The 17,142-nt window shown below is 34.2% G+C and overlaps 1 long non-coding RNA gene across 1 annotated transcript; it reads right to left on the bottom strand.

Annotated features, from left to right (window-relative positions):
* Nucleotides 1-4,085: 4,085 nt before the first annotated feature.
* LOC128235263 (uncharacterized) lies at nucleotides 4,086-16,290 on the bottom strand. The gene is made up of 4 exons (XR_008261173.1): nucleotides 16,016-16,290; nucleotides 11,585-11,658; nucleotides 6,198-6,320; nucleotides 4,086-5,789 (listed from the first exon to the last, which is right to left on the bottom strand). It is a non-coding gene; the product is annotated as an uncharacterized LOC128235263 (long non-coding RNA).
* Nucleotides 16,291-17,142: the final 852 nt, after the last annotated feature.

Genomic DNA, 17,142 nt, shown 5'->3' with positions numbered 1-17,142 from the left:
CTGGAAATTGCGCGCAACACATCCTTTTAATGTAGTGATGATTTGTATAAAGTTATTTGAAAATCGCTTTATTAGTTACCAAGTTATGGCCCGGACACGGAATTGCTAACGGACGAGTTACAAAGATGTGGCCCGGACACAGAATTCCTAACGCCCCCCCCATGGTGATTCTAGTCTTTGAGTTATGGCCTGGACATGGAATCGCTAACGTCCCCCCCATGGTGATTCTAGACTTTGAGGTATGGACCTGGAAATTGCATGTGACATCCTTTTAATGTAGTGATGATTTGTATAAAGTTAATTGAAAATCACTTTATTAGTAACAAAGATGTGGCCCAGACACAGAATTGCTAACGCCCCCCCCCCATGGTGATTCTAGTCTTTGAGGTATGGACCTGGAAATTGCGCGCGACACATCCTTTTAATGTAGTGATGATTTGTATAAAGCTATTTGAAAATCGCTTTATTAGTTACCAAGTTATGGCCCGGACACGGAATTGCTAACAGACGAGTAACAAAGATGTGGCCCGGACACAGAATTGCTTATGCCCCCCCATGGTGATTCTAGTCTTTGAGGTATGGACCTGGAAATTGCGCGCAACACATCCTTTTCATGTAGTGATGATTTGTATAAAGTAATTTGAAAATCGCTTTATTAGTTACCAAGTTATGGCCCGGACACGGAATTGCTAACGGACGAGTTACAAAGATGTGGCCCGGACACAGAATTCCTAACGCCCCCCCATGGTGATTCTAGTCTTTGAGTTATGGCCTGGACATGGAATCGCTAACGTCCCCCCCCCATGGTGATTCTAGACTTTGAGGTATGGACCTGGAAATTGCATGTGACATCCTTTTAATGTAGTGATGATTTGTATAAAGTTATTTGAAAATCACTTTATTAGTAACAAAGATGTGGCCCAGACACAGAATTGCTAACGCCCCCCCCCCCCATGGTGATTCTAGTCTTTGAGGTATGGACCTGGAAATTGCGCGCGAAACATCCTTTTAATGTAGTGATGATTTGTATAAAGCTATTTGAAAATCGCTTTATTAGTTACCAAGTTATGGCCCGGACACGGAATTGCTAACAGACGAGTAACAAAGATGTGGCCCGGAAACAGAGTGCTAACGCCCCCCCATGGTGATTCTAGTCTTTGAGGTATGGACCTGATAATTGCGCGTGACACATCCTTTTGGACACGGAATTGCTAACAGACGAGTAACAAAGATGTGGCCAGGACACAGAATTGCTAACGCCCCCCATTGGTGATTCTAGTCTTTGATTTATGGCCTGGACATGGAATTGCTAACGTCCCCCCCATTGCTAACGGACGAGTAACAAAGATGTGGCCAGGACACAGAATTGCTAACGCCCCCCATTGGTGATTCTAGTCTTTGAGTTATGGCCTGGACATGGAATTGCTAACGTCCCCCCCATGGTGATTCTAGACTTTGAGGTATGGACCTGGAAATTGCATGTGACACATCCTTTTAATGTAGTGATGATTTGTATAAAGTTATTTGAAAATCACTTTATTAGTAACAAAGATGTGGCCGGACACAGAATTGCTAACACCCCCCCCCCATGGTGATTCTAGTGTTTGAGGTATGGACCTGGAAATTGCGCGCGACACATCCTTTTAATGTTATGATGCTTTGTATAAAGTTATTTGAAAATGACTTTATTAGTGACAAAGTTGTGGCCCAGACACGGAATTGCTAACGCACCCCCATGGTGATTCTAGTCTTTAAGGTATGGACCTGGAAATTGCGCGCGACACATCCTTTTAATGTAGTGATGATTTGTATAAAGTTATTTGAAAATCGCTTTATTAGTTACCAAGTTATGGCCCGGACACGGAATTGCTAACGGACGGACAGACGGACGGACAGACGGACAGACGATGGAGGCCATAACATAATACGACCCTTCGGGCGTATAAAAAGTTTATCTTGCCTGTATGTGTCAAATACATATTGCAAGTTATATTAAATTGCCTCTGAGCAAAAAAAAAACAATCATACTAAATGACAGCCAACACTCTTTATGTCCTCATATTCAGCATTCCATTGTGAATAAACACTTAGTGTATCTTTCACCTTAGAGGTAGGGACATGGGTCTTGCACACGACACATTGTCTTGGTATGTTGAAAACATATGGCATTTTCATTTTAAAATCTGTCCATATAAGAGAAAGTCACAGCGCGGACACGACAGCCTATACTTTCCTTCAGGTTGCCATGGCAACCAGAGTTCTGCAAGGAATTAATTTTTTTTAACAATTTTGAAAAAGCACCAACCAAGGATCATTCCTATGAAGTTTCATCAAAATTGTCCAAGCGGTTTAGGAGAAGATGATTGTAACCAATTGTTGACACTTTTCCTTTAGGTTGCCATGTCAACCAGAGTTCTAAATGGAATTAATTTCTTTGAACAATTTTGAAAAAGCACCAACCAAGGATCATTCCTATGAAGTTTCATCAAAATTGTCAAAGCGGTTTAGGAGAAGAAGATGATTATAACCAATTGTTGACATTTTCCTTTAGGTTGCCATGGCAACCGGGCCAAACAAAATTATGTGAACAAATTTAAGAGAGGTCCATGCAAGGACACTTCAAACCAAATTTGCTGAAGATCTATCAAGGGGTTCATGCGAAGAAAATGTTAAGTTTTTTTACTAATTTTAGCTCTGGTGGCCCTTAAAAGGGCCCAAACAAAATTATTTGAAAAGACCTGACAGAGGCCCATGCTAGGATGCTTCAGACTTGAAGATCCATCAAGCAGTTAATAAGATCAAGTTGCTTAAAGGTTTTTCTATTTTTTGCTCTGGTGACCCCTAAAAGGGGCCAAACAAAACCATTTGAACAAAGTTGAGAAAGGACCATGTAAGGATGCTACATATCAAGTATGGAGTCATTCTGACCTTTACTTTCAGAGGAAAAGATGTTCAGTGACAAGACAATGTAAAAACAAATGACCCCTGAGCAAGGCCAATTTGACCCCGGGACAATAATTTGAATACCTTTGGTGTAGGTCCACTAGGTAACACTATATACCAAATATGAAAGCTCTAGGTCTTATATTTTGGAGAAAAGGATTTTTAAAGTTTTATTATATAAGACTATATAAAAACAAATAACTTTCAGGGCGGGGCCAATTTTGACCCTGTGGCAATAATTTGAACAACTTTGATAGAGGTCCATAAGATGATGTTGTATACCAAATATCTAATCTCCTGGCCTTACGGTTCTGGAGAAGAATATTTTTAAAGATTTACTATACAACACTACGTAAAAACAAGGACCCCCTAGGCGGGGTCAATTTTGACCCTGTGGCAATAATTTGAACAAATCTGGTAGAGGTCCACTAGATGATGCTGTATACCAAATATCTAAGCCCTGGGCCTTACAGTTTCGGAGAAGATTTTTAAAGATTTACTATATAACACTATGTAATGAAACTAGTGACCCCTGGGGCGGGGCCATTTTTGACCCCAGGAGAATAATATGAACAAATTTTGTAGAGGACCACTACATGATGACACATACCAATTTTCAAGGTTCTAGGCCTTGTGGTTTTTGAGAAGAAGATTTTCCCTATATAAGTCTATGTAAAACAAGTGACCCCCGGGGCAGGGCCATTTTTGACCCCAGGGGGATAGTTTTAACAATTTTGGTAGAGGACCACTAGATGATGCTATATACCAAATATTAAGGCTCTAGGCCTTGTGGTTTTGAAAAATAAGATTTTTAAAAGTTTTTCCTTTCCGTTGCCATGGCAACCAGAGTTCTGCATGGAATTCAATTCTTTGAACAATTTTCAAAGGGGACCACCCAAGGAACATTCCTGTAAAGTTTGGAAGAAATTGGCTAAGCGGTTAATGAGGAGATGTCGTTTAAAGTAAAAGTTTACGGACGGACGGACGACAGACGGACGCCGGACAAATTGTGATCACAAAAGCTCACCTTGTCACTATGTGACAGGTGAGCTAAAAACATTTACTTATTAATTATTATAGCACTGCGCATAGTAATATACTTTTCATTTTTTCATTCCCCCCCCCCTCCCCCCCCCCGGGAATATATGGCATACACAAACCAAACTTATACTCTCAATTGTTTCAAATGAACATTATTATTTATTAACTATTTTGATTCAATTAGCATTCACATTTAGTCAAGTCACCATGATTTGCATTTGAATTTTTGCTATTTGTAACATTAGACATACCTTATATACTTCATTTGTACCAAAATTAAACAAATAACGATCTGTATTATAAGATAGCATAATTTGAAAAAAAGAAAAAAACAAACTTTTATTACTTAATTAATTGCTTAAACAATAAACATACATTTTTCCATCCTTTTTTATGAAATTCAAAAGCCATTGCATTACTCTTCATATTGACAAACAAGAAATAAAAATAGTTCATGTATGTAATCATCTATTTTATTTAATTTAAACAATCATTTGATATCATTATAATTTAGTTCTTACAAATCATGTAAGTAATTTCACTTTCAATAAATTGAGAGTTAATAAACAGTCACATGACAAATTCCTTTTATTGGATCTTCAATGTCAGATGGAAAGCTATTATTAAGGACCCAAGTGATGTTTGTTCCTGCATCTGAACTGCCTAAATGCAGCCAATTAGAAATTTTGCATTGAATGTTACATATTTGGGTTAATTAAGGGCTATAATCCCTGTCCCGACAATTTTGAAGATAGAACTTAAGAAAAGTTATTGACTGGCTAAAAGAAAAATATAAATTGAGGAATATAGGCAATGTAATCTTTACAGATATACAAAAATGATTCGCAGATACATATTTAGACTTATCGACATTTTACTTAATATCAGGTTCTTACAAATTATTTATAATATTATTCTTCATATACATACACATTATTTAGTAAACAGTACTGTTTCAACAATTCAAACAGATACATAGTTACAAATCAAATGTTGCTGTATTATGCCAAACACTTGGTGTTCTATCAGTACTTTAACTGAACTGGAACCTCAGATCAACCCATAAAGAAATGGAGTCTAGTAACTTCCCACTCGCCTGCCTCTTGGAACAACTGGGCCATGATTTTACCAGTTACCAGTAAGTGTTCTTTTAGACCATCATGTTGGTCAAAAATGTAATCAGACAAATCAAGACTGTCCGTAACTGGAAATCGGACCTGTTTCAATACATAGGCCACACTTTTTTTATCCAACTCCTTCCAAATGATGGGTAGTGACATGGACATTCCTCAATCTAACTTCTGCAGTGACTTCATTCATTCCTTTAGTCAAATACGGACAGTGTGAGCTGTTGAGATAGACAGCTCCTGTGACATCACATTTTATTGTGAAGAATGTCCAGCATAGATGGCTTGTCATCTAATGTAGCTAATATGTCCGCCCGGTCAGCTCAATCGGTAGAGCGTTGGACTCTGAATTGGACATCCCGGGTTCGATTCCCGGGCGGACCAGGTCACCTCTGTTGTAATTGGTTATGAAACCCTTTCTACGACCATTCGCACTGTACCATTGCACCTGGCATGTACAGAAGCTGTCAGTTCCTTGCAGAGGTGAAGGCACCTAGTACTGGTTCTGCCCAGGATAGGTGTGCGGTGGTTGAACTGTCACTCTGGGACCCTTCAATGTGCTCACGCCGGGACCCGGAGTATAAACTACTAACACCACCACCTGGCAGCCTGCTCTGAAGCTTGTCCATAGCCCCATATGTGTGGCCAGTCATCCATTATCCCCATTTTAATGATAATCTGAAAATAATCCCAAGCACATTTATATGCATATTTATTATATCATATCCACTTCTATACACTTATCTTCTCTAGGATGTTCAAACAGGCTTGATGTGACAATACAAAATGTGAAGACAAATAAACAGCGAGATACAACAAGTATATTGAATTTTCTGTCTGATTTAAAATGATTTGTAATATAAACAGGACAGGTGAAACTTCCTATTCGACAAATATCTTTTTTTTATTGTCATTTCCAAGCATTTTTTATGATTAGATTATTTAATATTTCACAACTTAAATACTATCAGGAAGTCATAAGATTAACCATCTATATATATATATAATAAATCATATATATATATTTAATATATAAAAACAAGTCATTATACAAATGATATACACAAATTAAAAAGGTATTTATACTTCTGAAACACTGTTGCACAAGCCACTGGGCACAAAGAGGTTGATGAAGGTTTTCCTGATGCCCTTTGAGGTTTCCCCACAATAATGAGAAAGATGACCTCTGAGAGAGATGGTGGTTATTTCCTGAAACATTAAATTTATACATGTTGTATATAATTTTAAAAAATGGACACTTGACAATATACAGAATGCTGTACATAAAAGTCCTATAAATAAATGCTTTTGAAAAATTCCAGAACATATAAACAGCAAAACCCAAAACCTCTTGATTTTGTTCTCAATTGGCCAACAGGGAAGTATTTTTTTTTTTCAAGAATCCATGAAAACCAGTGATATAAAACTGCTGACAAAAAATTAGATCATGCATTTTTTCTTTAACTGTTAGTAATAGTTTAACCCACAAAACATTGGCTTTCAAACGAAAATATGCAAATCTGCGATATGATCTATGTCAGCAGTCTTTTATCATTGGTTTGCAGATACTATTAAACCCAAAAATTTGCTCTTTCCAAGACAAAAAAAATAAAAAAGTTGTAAAAACGGTAAATTTGTGAGAGTGCATGCAGCTTTAATAATAATTAATATATATTCTTGTAATGAAGCTGTTATGTGCTAAAAATAGAACCCAATGAAAAATAAGCATATCCTAATAAGCCTAGCTTTAATATTATGAAGTATTTACTGAATCAAATAGACATATATAGGCAAATGACTGAAAAGCTACCATAATTAAAGCTGCACTATCACAGATTAAACATTTCGACAACTTTTTAATTTTTGTCTTGGAACAAGCCAATTTTTGCTACAATCCATGGAAACCAGTTAATAAGACTGCTGACAAAAAATTAGATCGCGGATTTTTATATTTAAGTTCATAAATTGATGTTTTATGCATTTTTCTTAAACCGTTAGTAAGGTTTTAAGCTCTAACATTTTCGAAAATATGAAAATCTAAGATATGTTTTTTTATCAACAATCTTACATCAATGGGTTGCAGATATTTACGCAAAAATTTGCTCTTTCCAAGACAAAAATAAAAAAGTTGTAATAATGGTAAATCTGTGAGAATGTAGCGTTAAGAGTATTTTTTAAACTTATAATGAAAGTCATTTGCATTTATTTTACATAAGCACGAAAACTAATGTGTTATTTATTCTGAACTCCTTTATAAAAATGTAGGACAAAACATCCCATGTCATTTTTGACTAAGGGGACAAAACACGTCCAACCCATTTAGACAGGGTTGACAAAACAACCCAGATCATTTTGACATGGTGGACAAAATAACCAGGAAAATATTGGCAGTTCAAAAAGTTAAGACCCCCCTCCCATCCTACCAACACTTGAAAGATTAAAACTAATTGGCCATTATCAAGATGTGTTTTATTACCCCCAATAAACACCCTTTTTCACTTAATTTATTAGGTTTAGAAATGTTACTATGGAGATCTTTATCACAGCATAAGGAAGACACAGTGACTTTAATCATAAGGATTTGCTACAAAGCTACAGTACAATATTAAGTTCAGCATTATGATAATCCTTACTTCAAAACACTCTTCTTAAAAAGGTGTTCAAGGCCAAAATCTAATATTCATATTCATTACAGGCTGCTTTGCATGACAATTATTAATTTCAGATATTTGCTTTAAGCAATTTATTTTTAATTATAAAAACACTTTCTCATAGTTTTCATCTTCTTTTTGATATTGACATGTTAATATTAAAGGGGCCTCATTTGTTTTTAATATTTACGTTAGTCTTATATTAAAGCTGCAACCTCACAGATTGAACGTTTTGACAACTTTTTTTAAAATTTTTGTCTTCGAACAAGCGAATTTTTGCGTAAATATCTGCAAACCAGCGATAAAAGACTGCTGACAAAATATCAGATTGCAGCTTTTCATACTTCCATCCAAAATTGATGTTTTATGCATTTTTCTTAAACTGTTAGTAGCAGTTTAAGCTGTAAAACATTAAATTTGGAATGGAAATATCAAAATCTGAAATCTAATCTTTAGTCAGCAGTCTTTTATCACATAAGCAGGTATTTACACAAAGAAATTCTAATACATAAAGTTTAAACAAAAAATAAAAAAGTTGGAAATCAATACATACACAAGTTGACTAACATATATTTTGAATAATAAACCTTAAATTACTTTCCAAAGAATGCATTTAAGGAAAAGTTACTTACTGAAAACAAGATGTAACAATGCATGTATTTTAAAGTGAAAACGCATATATATTATGTATTTTAAAAATGTAATCCTTTATACTTTTTACTCTTTCTGTTTTTAAAAAGGATGTAACCCTAACCAAATCATTTTATTTTTGGCCCTACTATAACACAATCAAGAATTTAGCCCCACATTCCAGAATGCAGGGCTTAAATTGTGTTATCATTTTGATCACTGACATGACATCATTGACAAAATAAGGCTTCAAAAATCTTTGTTTCCGCCCAACTGACCCTATTTTTATCCTTCTGATCCTTTTTTGTTTTTGGTGTTTTGATCAATATGTGCTTTTTTAGTAAAGACCTTAATAATTCCCTGATATAGGTCAGTTTGCCAAAGAAACATGGTCCTAAAAAAAACAACAGTTACCGTATGCCTACCTTTTTTGATATTTAACTGGAAACTATGAATACTTCTTTTTGGCCTAAGCAACAATTTTTGTTTGAAGCCAGAGTGCATGTGCATACTGTGTATTTTTTTACTTAATTACATTGTATTGTCTGCGAATTACCAATATCAAATCCATTGTCCTATTTAACAGGATAATGGTTTTGATATTGGTCCCATGTATTATCATTATAAAAAGTGTAGGAATTTTATTCAAGACCATTTGCAAGATGTGTCATGTTTGGTGTCAATATTATGCTTGAATGATCATATTTTATATTTGTCATTGTTAGATATTTAATTTGTATAAAAAAATGAGCAATAATAAAACCTCTAAAGTTTTTTCCTCAGTTGGTAAGAATTACACCTGTTGTTGTTGTTGTTGGGTTAATAAAAGTCTGCTTGCCTATGGCTCCATTATGGCTTGACCCTGTCACACCCCCTAGTGTGACTGAAACATATTTGTGAGGCCAAAGGGGGATCTATCTTCATTGAATGTCAGTATTTATTTTAGCTCCACCCCTTTTACTTGACCTGGCATCGCCCCTTTCACTGAACCTGACATCTGATTGGCTGAATGAATATGCCTTTTAAAGGTTTCCTTATGACTGACAGCCCCCACCCCCCACAGAGAAAGACTGGTCATTTGAGACAATCACTATCATATTTTGAAAAGGCGGCTATATGCATGACTATGAATTGGCTTGTAATTGATTTAAGATAATGATCATTATCTGCAGTTATGCACTTAAATTCATAAAAAATTCATGTTCCTTATACTATGAAAATTTTGGAAGAAATACATGACTGTCAATTTAGAATTGAACTTAATTTCCATGTAAATATCCTTAAATTGTATAACATGTCGAAGGCAAAATGTAGATTTTCACAGATTGATACAATTGCTAAAAGGCATGTTCATTTTTTCAAGATAATGACATTAATAGAAGGTTTCTACTTTGTGTAAGGTTTTCTGAATTTAAACATTTTTTTTTGTCTTCAAGTCTCTTAACATTACCAAATAAAAAGAACTGTCCTCCAGTTTGTATTATGTAGAATAAGATGTAATTTGGAAGTAACTGTAATTTGTTACAAAGATGGTTTAACCAAAACTTAATGAAAATCCCACATTGATTTCGTGCATTTATATATATATATATATATATATATATATATATATATATATATATATATATATATATATATATATATATATTAATACATATAGCCCGGAATAGTTGTAGCCGGGAATTATAGCTATTCTAGTTTTTCCGACCTAATCCTCCGGTACAAACAAAATTAAACCGTTGTAATATACACACATTACTTCGGAAACAATAGAGTCATTGGACTGTTACATGAATTTCAATAGCTCGAAATTCACCTTTTATTTGTTACTTCTGGGCTATATGTATTAACATAACAGGGTTTTCCTATGCTGGTACAAATAAAAGGCGAATTTCGAGCTATTGAAATTCGTGTAACAGTCCAATGACTCTATTGTTTCCTACGTATAATTCCGGGCTACAACTATTAAGAGCATATACTATCACACTCATCTGATATATTGGGGATTAAATTTATGTACCAGTACATTATCTTACAGAATGATAGTGATAGTCATTATCAAATTATTATCCTGATTAATAAGTAAGTTGTTGAGTGAAAACTATTTTTAAATTGAGACAATAAGGTGGATGACATGTTAAGTTATTGAAAGCTTTGAAGATTTTATACAAAAGTTATAAGTTGTATCAATTTATGATTTCGAAAACCATTAAATTGGCAGGCCTAAGCATCATGAGCCACTCACAGACTTTGATGGAATTGGTAAAAGACAAAAAATAAATATTTACTTTCTTAGTGTTGCAATGCAAAAGATACTGGGCCTACTTTCTATCGAGTAAAACATTCTTAATATATATTTAGCTTTTTTCCATTTGCCAAATAATGGAAAATTATTTGAACTTGATTTTGAAAAATAATTATTTTTTATCCTGACTATATAATTATTTAGTCTTTAAAACAGACTCTCTTCCTTTTAAACTCTAAAATATCTTTAAAAATAAAATAAAATACATTTAAACCCATTAAGATTTAATTAATTATTTAAACAGGCCAGTCTGCACTGCCTTTTCAGTAAGGATTTTAGTCAAAATCATATCTTTGTAAGAACAAGACAGTACACCATAGGTAATTATGACCCCCCCCCCCCCCATAATTATGCATATTATGCATATTTGTATACATGTATTAGCTAGACAATATACAACGATAAGTGTATTGTATATATTAGTGAGCAAATAAATCCATTAATAAATAAATAAATACAGATTTATACTGGTAAATAGATTTATAAATATAAATATTTTAGGAAAGATAAACATTAGATAAAAAATATTATCAAAGCCTTTTTAGCCATATTGTATTGGCTGGTGGGGTTACTCAAAATTACCGTGCATGGTCCGCTTACAACCAATTAAATATTTTCAATAGCTCTGAGAATGATTCATACAATCTTTGATATGATGTCAGTTTTTTTTACATGGCATGGCTTGACTTGATCAATATAAATTTTATATTATATGACTTGCACAATTCACATGACTTTTCATACATATCCTTTAAGTTTTGAGTGATAATAGATCTTTGATCTAAATTTGTGATTCAAAACTTAAAGATACATATATATATATATATTTACTGCTTCGGAATCACACTTTACACACAAGACATGTTAAAATAGATTATTGTACTCACTGTTTTTTAATTTAAGTTTATTCATCAAACTCTGTCACTCTAGCTGTCTCTGTATTATCAGCATCACACATCAGCTAAAACAAAAAATAATAAGAATTATAACAAGAAAGGTTCAAGTAGTTAGAAAATATATGGGCTGTCATTGGACATATAATATAACAATTTACCATGATTCCATGAAATATTTTTACAAACTAGCAAACCTGAACTCCTTTGTATTTCTTTACATCTTTGTGAGATTTTGCATAAAGCATCTATCTAATTCTTTGTTAATTTACCACATTAAAATTTATTGATTAACTGTACTTTTATTTATTTTTTAAATATCTTATATGATGTGCACCAGTCAATTGTAACCATGGCGCCCCCAGGTCCAGGGAATAGCGGGGACTTTGACTTTCGGTCCAGCCAACCCTGGGTCTAATCCCCTCCCGTGCGGGAACGAACTGATGGTAAAACCCCGGCCAAATGCCCCTGCACACCAGAGACTCTATATAAGGCCCAATCTCAGCTAAATTTGGCTCAAAGACAAAACCACTGTGGTCACCCGGCCCTGCGTGGCCACATAGAAAGTAAAAACACGGCCCATTTCCCGACTATTCCCAGTATACCCCCAGACCGGGGGGTGTGCGTGGTTAGTAACCGTTACAATTGACTGGTGCATTGGTTATAATAACTGAGAGGCCTCAAAGATGCTCACATGATTGTGACTTTTTTGACCTTTTAGCAGATTAGAACAAAGAAAGGATTTTTAAGAAATATACTCAATGAAACAGAGTGAAACTTTATTCAGGGACTATACACCGTATGATGAAATAGCGAAAGAAGAGAAAATTGTCGAAAACTGACATGAATTTGGTATCAATGTGTATAATGCATTGAAACTAACTAACTGAAGTACCACATAGTTTACAATTAATTGATTTTTCACATTTTTTTTCCATTAAAAAAGATTACTAGGTGGGTATACCTAGTATAATTAATTTTTATGTGTGATTGGCTAGTCGATGTTATCACTTAATGTTACCAAGCTAGGTATATATTAAATCAAATAAACAAATGTAAACTTTCATAGCAGTGGATACAACACTGGACTGCAATTTTGGCGACCACAGTTTGAACCCGGTCTCTGTTATTTTTTCTTTACATTTTGATATTTTTTTACCAATTATGATATCAAAAGGATAAACATTTTATTGAATAATTGTCCTGTATACTGGGACTGACCCTACTGTTTGTATAGTCCATTGGTTAAAGAAAATAGATTAAAAAAGAGAAAAAAATAATTGTAAAATGTGTGTTTAAGGTAGCACTACCCTAATGAAAACCTCCACTTGAAATGCTTCATTTTAATGTTTTATCCTTTATTGTTAAGCACATACCTACACATCTTTTGTGGGTTCATGTGAGCAGTTCAACTTCAAAGCAACCCAGAAGCTGACATACATGCCATATCCCCCGGAGGGGGAAAAATCCCCCGGAATTTCGACCCATCCCCCGGTCTCCCAGAGGGGGATGAAAATCCCCCGAAATTAAAAAAAGTGTGTTTAAAATTACGCAAAATTATCACAGGGTTTAATTATATATGCCTGTTTGCAGTTATAATGCCCTTCTTGTCTTAATTGGATTATCAACTGATGGTGTGTTTTAACAACACCAATTGGGTGACACTTAATAAGTCAGCAGGGCACATTTCATGCATTGTTTTGATTGAAACTGTCAGAATTTGCATAAGAAATGTCAATTAGACTGGTCAGATAAAAGGACGATTTTCATTGGTTAAAACTATAGGTTTTATCCAATCAGAGAGGATGTAACAAATTAAAGTGTTTAAACATGTGTCATTGTCATCAAAATGATTTATGATTTAAAGGTGACAGTACATTATTTGGTAAAGAAAAGGATTAAAATAACTAATAGACAATGCTGTTCTTTGTTATGACCCACTAATATGTTTACATACATGACATGACCTTCATCTCAAATATCGGAAAATAACAGAACTTCCAGAAGAGAAACTGAAAGTAGACAAATCGGAAGAAATGACTTTTATTTATTTTAATATTATGGTGGTGATGTTTTTTATTTTTTGATGAATGCCAAAAGATGATATGTTTATGAACTTAAACAATAAATTATGCATTTGCTTTTTATCAGAAGCAAACAAATCTGACTATTTGGGAATTGAAATGAAAAATATTGATAAATCATTCCATTCTCTCTATTAATCTGAAAGTCATCATTTATGATCATAATGAGCAGATTTTGTATCCAATTTTAGAGGAAGGTAAGCCCATTAAATTGTCTCTGAAACATATTTTTCTGTGAAGTATTCTATTTTGCAAGTGAGTGCTTTTATTATGCAATATGGCTGTGTCTCATTAAAATATAGATGAAGTGCTGGAAAAAGGGGTAGACAAGGTAAATTGGCACGTGTGTCATGCCCGTAATGCTACATGGCGATGATGAAAATTCTCTGGTATGTGACCCAAATCCCCTTAAATTCTGGACAAATCCCCTCGGGAGTCTTTCAAAATTATGGCAATTTGTTTTTTTGTACTTGCGTCTTAAAATACTCTGAAATTTTGTCAAATTAGACCTGCTAAAAAAAACAACCCTGAATACTACCAAAATCCCCCTGAATTTTCAGACTTTTGAACATTAATCCCCCTGAATGGTCTCAAGAAAATATGGCATGTTTGGAAGCATCTTTTTATTTTCCATTTCATTAGCTTACATTTTTCAACAGTAGTTTTATTAGAAAATAGTTATTTTCTTATACCGAAGGTAAAACATACTGTTGTTTTTTTTTGCATAATGTTGCTAAAAGTTTAAAGATATTTCATATTGATAAGGAACAGGTCATGAGTATTTTTTTAACTTGTTGATTTCGCTGTAAAATGACATTCACAAGCTAAATCTTAGTAGACCAAAGAATTGTACATTTACGGATTTTTGTATCTTTTTTGATATGGCAAATCCTTCACATACAAATTGTTTAGTATCAAAAGTGGGTAGTTATTCCGATCGGGATTCTGGGTTAAAGCATTTAACATCTCAAAAATATCATAAAACAAGAAATATTACCAGATTATCAGTTCCATACATAAAAATGTCATATCCTATGAATAATTATGAGTTTGACGTTTATTTTTCATTTCTTGCTGTCAAAACATAGCGATATATACATGAAGGGCACCTGCAAGGCTTCAGGGCACAATTTTTAAACAATTGGAACATTTCGGCCATGGCTGAGTTGTTACGATTGTATTTACGAGGTCTATCTAGAAGCTTGTCAGTGGTGGCCGAGTTATTACGATTGGGTCGAGTTGTTCCGCTTGGCATAATTGTTGTCTGTGTCAGTCAACTTTTGTTTTATTGGAAAGGTAAATAATGTGTTTTAATGCAAAATAACTTTTCACTTACATGGTAAAGTATGAATATAAACCTTTATGATCAATTTAAACCATAAAATACTTCACTTAATACAATTTCAATATTTTTCAAAACACCCCCGGTTTTTGCACAAGCCCGTTTAGACGTTACTGGCTAAGGTCACAAATCCGAACACTTTCTGATGTTTTTTACAATTATCTTGGAGAGTTTATGTTGTAGTAAGTTAAACTTTCGTATGAAACATCTTTGGTTCATGTGAAAACAGCTGTCAAAGTACAGATTCACGATCTCGTCAATATTATGTCAAAAATCGTTCAATTTTATGGATAGTAAATCACCCTTCAAAATACGCTATGGAGGGCACAAATACCGAACACTTGAAAAGCGAAAATACATGGTCATACAATTATAATAAAAAAGTATGCTATAATAAATAAATGGCATTTTTTAGAAAAATGCTTAACAAAACAAGATGAAACTTCGCAATTGTGACCAAGGCAAGCCTCTGTATTGATCTAGATCATCGAATAATCGATCACGGTAAACAAACGTGTGTTTTAGCCGGTGTTCAGGATTTGTGCCCTGTTAGGAAATGTACCGTCAACCAGTAAGGATTGGAAGAATGTATTACACGTCTATAATTTTAGACTGGGGGGCGGGGGGGGGGAGCTACAATAATAAGCGATTAGGGATACTTTTTTTTTATTATTTTGACATTTCATGTGTATCCCTGTAACTGCCATAGTCTTAAAATCGTCAAAAGACCCATTGACGGTCATTTAGGTGGACTATTGGGGGGGGCATGGTTACAATTGACTGGTGCAACCACTGGGACACCATTTTTTATTATTTGATATTTCTTAAAATACTCGTTGACGGCTATTTAGGCAGAGTAGCCCCACTCCCTGTCGAAGTGTGGATAAGAAGAGGACTGTTTCAAGGGAACGTTCTTTACGAGATGTCCTACTTATTGACTGTTTATATATATTCAAAAATCAAGACAAAAAATTAAATGGAAAAAAATAAATGACTTACCAATGGGTGTTTGAGATATCCATTTGGCACCACTTTAGTGCCATTCATCGCTCTTCAAAGCTCCATAAAACAAAATCATTCGTCTAACACATTCCCGACATCTTAACACAGATGGTATTGATTACTGTGACATGTTGGTGTTAAACCGGTTTGAAGGTGCATTCACTCGAGTAATAAAGTCAAAGATGCACTCTTAAGTACTGCCAGATAAGGTTTACCACAATTAATAATGTTGTTTCAATATTCCTAAAAGAATGAATAAATGTCGAAAACAATGGTTCTTATGAAGGATATCGAGTTAAATTTGAAAGAAATGAGCATTACACACGGTATTTCTACCTTATGAGACTATAGTAGACCACAATAAATCTTTTAGCATTTACCAATCATTTAATATTTTTTTGCGCTTTCTGCTATTAAAAATACGGTTACAATCTTGTTATCAGTAATAAATATTTTCAATAAATGCATTATTTAGTATGTAGTTAAAGGTTTATCAGTCACAATTGATGTTTGTTATATATGTGTATGTATTGATTTTGAATAACAGTGTCACTAAACAAAAAATAAACAAATTTACGCAATTTCACAACCTTTTTTCCAGTTCTTCTGGATTACCCTGTATCCCCTGCCTCGAAACGAAAAGTTAACTTGGACGACATCGGTACGTTGTGGTTGGGGGGGGGGGGTCCTTCTGGCCACTAGTGCAATTGCAAAATTAATTTTGATGCGTGAGGGATATACTTAAGCGACGATGTTAACCATTGCTTCAATATTTATGCATGCATATATGTACTTGTTGGCATTTTGGGTGCCTCATTTCTACATCAAAAATGCTCAACCAGGTATGAGTTTATTGTATAAGTTATAGCTCGTAGTTTGTAAAATGTGGTTCTTTAGCAAATTTGTTTTAAATACGAAATAAAAGGTGTTGCTTCCAAGGTATGCATGATCAAAATATCCATAAATTATGTATGAGTCCCTTTTGCTGAGTGGTTATGCTATTTATTTGTCCATGACGTAAAAAGCGTAGGTTCACCCCTGATTAAAACAAGACTTTATTTTCATACTTTCATTGTATTTTGTTCTGCACTTTCAGTATCAAAGAGTTAACTAATTATTTCAGA

Source organism: Mya arenaria, chromosome 5 (genome assembly GCF_026914265.1).
Source record: "Mya arenaria isolate MELC-2E11 chromosome 5, ASM2691426v1".
Classification (NCBI taxonomy): domain Eukaryota; kingdom Metazoa; phylum Mollusca; class Bivalvia; order Myida; family Myidae; genus Mya; species Mya arenaria.
Note: the sequence above shows the minus strand (reverse complement) of the source record. Positions and strands in the feature narration are given on the sequence as shown.